This window comes from Nyctereutes procyonoides, unplaced genomic scaffold (genome assembly GCF_905146905.1).
Source record: "Nyctereutes procyonoides isolate TBG_1078 unplaced genomic scaffold, NYPRO_anot_genome, whole genome shotgun sequence".
In the NCBI taxonomy this organism is placed as follows: Eukaryota; Metazoa; Chordata; class Mammalia; order Carnivora; family Canidae; genus Nyctereutes; species Nyctereutes procyonoides.
In genome coordinates this window covers 72250203-72256359 of record NW_026575125.1, presented here as the reverse complement: position 1 = coordinate 72256359, position 6157 = coordinate 72250203, and the positions used below count along the sequence as shown (strand labels likewise).

General features: G+C 37.1%; 1 pseudogene; it reads left to right on the top strand.

Moving 5' to 3' along the window:
• Positions 1-4970: 4970 nt before the first annotated feature.
• LOC129517985 (interferon-stimulated 20 kDa exonuclease-like 2) lies at positions 4971-6157 on the top strand (annotated as a pseudogene).

The window sequence follows — 6157 nt, the reverse complement described above, 5'->3', positions numbered from 1 at the left end:
ATTCAGTATGACTTTATAAGGTCCTCATCCACCTAAATTTAATCTCTGAGAATAGCAAGATCTGTTCAGCAACCTTTGACCATCTGGGAGTTCATTTTCATGTGTAGTTGAGGGAAGAGGTTTTCTGTTGATATATACATATATGTAGATGTATATATTAAAATAAAAACCATAGGAGGAATTGAGAAAATTTTGCTTTTGTATTTATTTATTTTTTTTATTTATTTATTTTTTTTTATTTACGATAGTCATACAGAGAGAGAGAGAGAGAGGCAGAGACACAGGCAGAGGGAGAAGCAGGCTCCATGCACCGGGAGCCCGACGTGGGATTCGATCCTGGGTCTCCAGGATCGTGCCCTGGGCCAAAGGCAGGCGCCAAACCGCTGCGCCACCCAGGGATCCCTGCTTTTGTATTTAAATAAATTTTTCATTCAAGGGGTAGAGCAACTCTCACACTTTCTATTCTACCTAAAGTGTGTAGACTGCCCTAATCTTTTAGGTTGCACAGCAACCTAAAAATACACCAGTTTTCTGTGAGGAGGGACTGAGTTCTTCACAAGAAGCTTCCGAGAGTGTCCTAGTGTGCTTTCCCTATAAGCTCAAGCCTAGAGGAAGTCAAATAAAACAAGGGCCTTCTTATTCCTGGCTATTTTTCAAATACAATCCCATTTCATTTGAGTGAGGATTTCAAGTAAATGTTAACCCTCTTTCCTTCCTCTTGGTCTTCCTTCCATTTTTCCTTTTTTGATTCCACATGTACATATTTTAAAATTATGAAAGAGCTTCTATGTTGAAAAAATTCAAATATTCCAGAAGTAAAGGTTCACCATCCCCCCTGTTTCTGACTACCACAATAAGTTTAGTTAATATCCATTGCCTCACAAAGTTACATTTTTTTCTTGTGATGAGAACTTTTAAGATGTACTCTCTTAGCAACTTTCAAATACAGTGTTAACTATAGTTGCCATGTTATACATGACATTCCTAAAACTTATTTATCTTATATTTGGAAGTATGTACCCTTTGACCCTCTTCATACATTTCCCCCACCCGTTGCCTCTGGCAACCACCAATATGTTCTCTGTTTAATCCCACTCTTCAGAGGTAACAATTGTTAGCAGATTGGTATAAATTTAGGATCTTAATATGCATATATAAACATATATAACCAGATATATGTTATTTTGGTTTATAAAAATTGGATGATATTTTATATACTTTTCTATATTTTCTCATTTATCAATATATCTTGAATACTTTCCCACATAAATACATATAGATTTCTCTCATTGCATAATTCTAGAGTATCCCATTGTCAATCTATTTAACCATCAGAAATTTCATTTATCCCAGTTTTTTTCTATATGAATTATGCTACAACGGATATGATTGTACAACACAAGGTTTAGTTGGTAACATAAATTATTAGAAATGGAAATCTGGGGTCAAAATGTCTACATATTTAAATGTTGATAGATTTTTGCTAAATTTTCCTTTAGAAGCGCTAGTTCAATTTAAACTTTCACTACCAATATATAAGAGGGCTTGTTTCCTAGAACTCTTACCAATACTGTGTATTTTAATGCTTTAATTTTTTGCAGGTTTGCAAAAATTTTTTGCCAGTTCAGTGTTGTTTTAATGTGTATTTCATTCATAGTTGGTGAGGCAGAGCATCTTCCCATGTTTCATGGCCATTTATATTCTTTCTTTTGCAAGACCTATTTTCACCAGAAATTACAGAGGGAAAACAAGACAGCTTTTGTGACAGAGCTCTGGTAACAAGAAAGGTACATCACCTATACTTATGCAGAAAAATAAGAAGATAAGTGTTTCTCTTTATTAGAAATATAAATATGCTTTTTTAAATAATAAAGGCTAAAAGGAAAGTAGACTGCATCACTCTGTAAAAGACACACAGATAGGCTTCATAGTCTATTTCAGAAACACTAAAACAATCGAACAGAGGAAAACAGAGGAAATAAGACTGCTGAGGAAGCTGGCAGTATACTTCTAACCATCCATTCCATTTGTTTATTATTTTAAAAACATTCAATAAATATTTTCAAGCACCTACAATATGCTAATCACTGGGTATCTGAGGGTAAACAAAGATCCTAGTCTCTGAAGTAAGATTGACTGGGTTTGAATTTTGGTTCTATCTCTTACACTGTGATCATGTAGGGAGTTTCTTAATGTACTTGTGCTGCAGTTTCCTCATCTGTAAAATGGGTATAATAATAGTATGTACCACATAGGGATGTTGAGAGGATTAAATGAGATTAATGCAAGTAAAGCTCTGTGCACAGAATAAGCACCTAACAAGAGTTATATTTACAGTTTTCGACAAATGAATCTTTGCTTCTTACCCAAAATCAACCCTGGAGATAGAGGCCAAAGAAAAGCATAGATTCCCAGAAAAATAGAAACCACTACAACAATACCACTGTGAGAAGTCCTGGAGATATTGAAAGTTGCCTTCAACTGATGTGTGTAAAAGGTAAATGGTTGTAGCTTGGTGCAAGGGATGGCCAGAGGCACTGGTGATGATATAGATCAGAATAAAACTTCTAGAGCTCTATTTCTTCCACTCCCCTTTGTAACCTTAGTATAATTACTACTTACCTTGTTTATTGCAGAAATCAGGGGCAATAGCCCAAACTGCCGGTGTCAACAGGCTATGAGTAGATGGGCAATGCAAGTCTTACTGGAGTGAGTTGATGAGCATAGGGATGGACTAACCAGTTGTCCTCTGACATTCTCTCCAATTCTGCCCCTCCAAACTCTTAGATCTGATAGTTTGCAACTCAAGGTAACTGACCAGAAGAGTTGCCTCATAAGGTGGCAAGATATAGGAATAACAGTAGTTCTATGGTATCTGGGACTCTTCGTGAGGACTAGATTAGGGCCTGGCTTTTGGCCCTTTTTCAATATACATTTATTAGATGAAGTAGCTAATACCCCCAGGAAATAGGAATAAGTATACCTAGACTTCTGAGAAGGATGAATGACTACCATAGAAAAGAACAACAAATTGAAAATATATACCATTCAAAAAAAATAAAACATATACCATTCAATGCAGAATAATTGGAACAGATGAGCTAATAATTTAAAATATGTAAGGTAAATTTAAAGATTTTAGGTAATAAATTAGTGATATGAAATAAAATAATTTTAAATGATCAAATGAAAAATATTAGCCATTAAAATGTATATTTATCTATATAGTTACCATTTTTTTATAGTTACCGTTTTTGACACTCGTTCATTCCTTTGTGCAGATCTCAGTTTCCACTTAATAACATTTTACTTCAGCCTGAAAATATTCCCTTATCACTTCTTTTTAAATATATTTTTATTTTAGAATAGATTTGGATTTATGAAAAGTTGCAAAGATAGAATGGAGAGTTTAAACATATCCTGTATTCTGTTTCCCCTGCTGTTAACGTCTTACATTAGTATGGTGCATTTGTCACAACTAATGAACCAATATTGATACATTATTGTTAACTAAAGTCCATACTTCTTTTTATTTCCTTAGTTTTTAATCTAATGTCTTTTTTCATTCCCAGAAACACATTGAAGACACCACATTACACTTAGTTATCATGTCTCTTTAGGCCCCCTTTGGCTGTGATGGTTTCTCAGACTTTGTTTTTGATGACTTTGACAGTTTTGAGGAAGACTGGTCAGGTATTTTGTGGATTGTCCTTCATTTGGATTTGTATGATGTTTTTCTCATGATTAGACTGGGTTATGTTTTTGAGAGGAAGTCACAAAGTGCCCTTTTCATCACATCATATCATGGGTACATGCTATCAGCATGATTTATCGCCGATGATATTAAATTGATCATCTGTCTGAGGCAGTGTTTGTCAGGTTTCTCCACTATAAAGTTACTCTTTCTCCTCTTTTTCTATTTTGTTCTCTTTGGAAGGGAGTTATTTTGTGCAGCCCACATTTGAGGAGTGGGAAATTATGCTCCACCTCCTTGGTGGTAGACTATCATCTACATAAATTATTTGGAATTCTTTTATATGGGAAGTTTATTATGGGTATATTATCCTCTATTTATTTGTTTACTAAATCATTTATTTATACCAATATGAACTTATGGATATTTATTTTATACTTTGGGTTATAATCAAATACTACTTTATTTCTTTTTCACATCACTCCAACTTTGGCCACTGGGAGCTCTTTCAATTGATTGCTGTATCTCTTTGACATGACCCCATCATGCTTTTTAACACTTCCTTACTTTTTGGTATTACAAGATGATCCAGGCTCATCCCGTCTATTTTCATCTTCAGCCTTAGAGTTTGCCATTTCTCCAAGGAGCCCTGGTTCCTTTTGTTACAGAATGATATTAGAAACCAAGATTTGTGCACTGGGTGTAGTGCTTCTTTTTTGCAGGTTTGTGGTGACAAATTCTCAGCTTCTGTTTGCTTGACAAAGTATTTACTTGGTCTTTATTTTTGAAGTATCCCCCCCCCTTGGATATAGAATTGTTTTCCAGCTTATATTATTTCTGACATGAAGTCAGTACTTATTCTTATTTTTATTCCTGTATATATAAGGTATTCTTTTTGTTCCTTTGGCTGCATTTGGAACAGAAAGCTCAAGTGTTATTGTGTACAAGTAGCACTGTTTGACTTATTGTATAGACCATAAAGTTGAAACCCATTAAAGTCATTCCATGGGGGACACCTGGGTGGCTCACAGGCTGAGTGTCTACTTTGGCTCAGGTCATGGTCCTGGGGTCCTGGGATCAAGTTCCGCATTGGGCTCCCTGCAGGAGCCTATTTCTCCCTCTGCCTATGTTTCTGCCTTTCTCTCTGTGTCTCTTATGAATAAATAAATAAAATCCTAAAAAAAAGGCATGCCATGGTTTGCTCACAGAGCCAAACATAGACCCCTACATCTCTAAGTCCTACATTTCTGCTATTTCTTCAGGATAGTGAAGGAGCATGAAATCTCAGGTGAGTTGGGTGGATTGTGAACTGATTTGTCAAATGGACCTTGCTTGGAAAGGCCTTTTGGGAAGGATTGGGCATTCTCAAATGAATTAATTCTACAGCCTCAACACCTCTTAATTAGGAGGGGAATGGAATCATGAATGCAGCAGTGTGTCAACCCTATAGCTAGTCTCCTCTTTGGTAGGGTGATGAGCTTCAGAGTGCCTCCCGCATCAATGTAGAATGTGGTCTCCTGCTTTGTAACTATGTTTATGTACATTGAAAGATGTATTCAGTGAGAATTTGGAAACCCCTGTCTCCACTAGACACACATACACATACTCCCTCTCTAGCTGAACCTTCATGCTATGAAAGCACAACCCTTGCATAAACCATTGAAAATTAAAATAGAAATACAGACAGATGGGGCCTGATCTGTATGTTAGGAAATTTCAGAGTCCTATGTATCAAAATTGTAAACCCAACAAATACAAAATCTGATCTAATAGTGAAGTCCAAAATGGGAGTTCCAGAATGCCCTTCCAAAGATTAGGAGCCGACTTCCCCCTAGAAGAAGGGCCCCCTAGAAGAACCCTACTAAGAAGAATGACCCCACAGAACTCCACCCAATCTTATTTGGTGAATAAATCCTCCAGAGCATCCCAGAAGATGCCAAAAAAGATGGTGGCAATTGTGAGATGGTGGGTACAGGACCCAAGGGGCATGTCAGTTTCTTGGCTGGATGTAGCACTGTCAACTACCACGGAGATGTACTTTATGATGAGTACATCCTTCCACCCTGCTACATAGTTGACTACTGGACCAGATGGAGTAGTATCTGGAAGCATCACATGTTGAATGCTACACCCTTCAAGATCGCTCAGAGCCAGATTTTGAAGATACAGGAAAGACAGAGGGGGCATACCATCCACAACTTCAAAGCTCTTCAGTACTTTCATTCTAAGTCCCTCACTCACGACACCTCCCATACCCCTTTCTTCCCCAACCAGAAGTCCAACTGCCTGAAGAATGCCACCATGTCTCTGAAGTGTCTCAACAAGAAGCTTCTGAACCAGGGCATCTAGATTGGGCAAAGTGGACATTCCTCTGTGGAACATGCTCAGGCCACTATGGAGCTGTACAAGTTGGTTGAAGTCGAGTGGGAACAGCACCTGGCCCACAATCCCCCAAAAGACTAG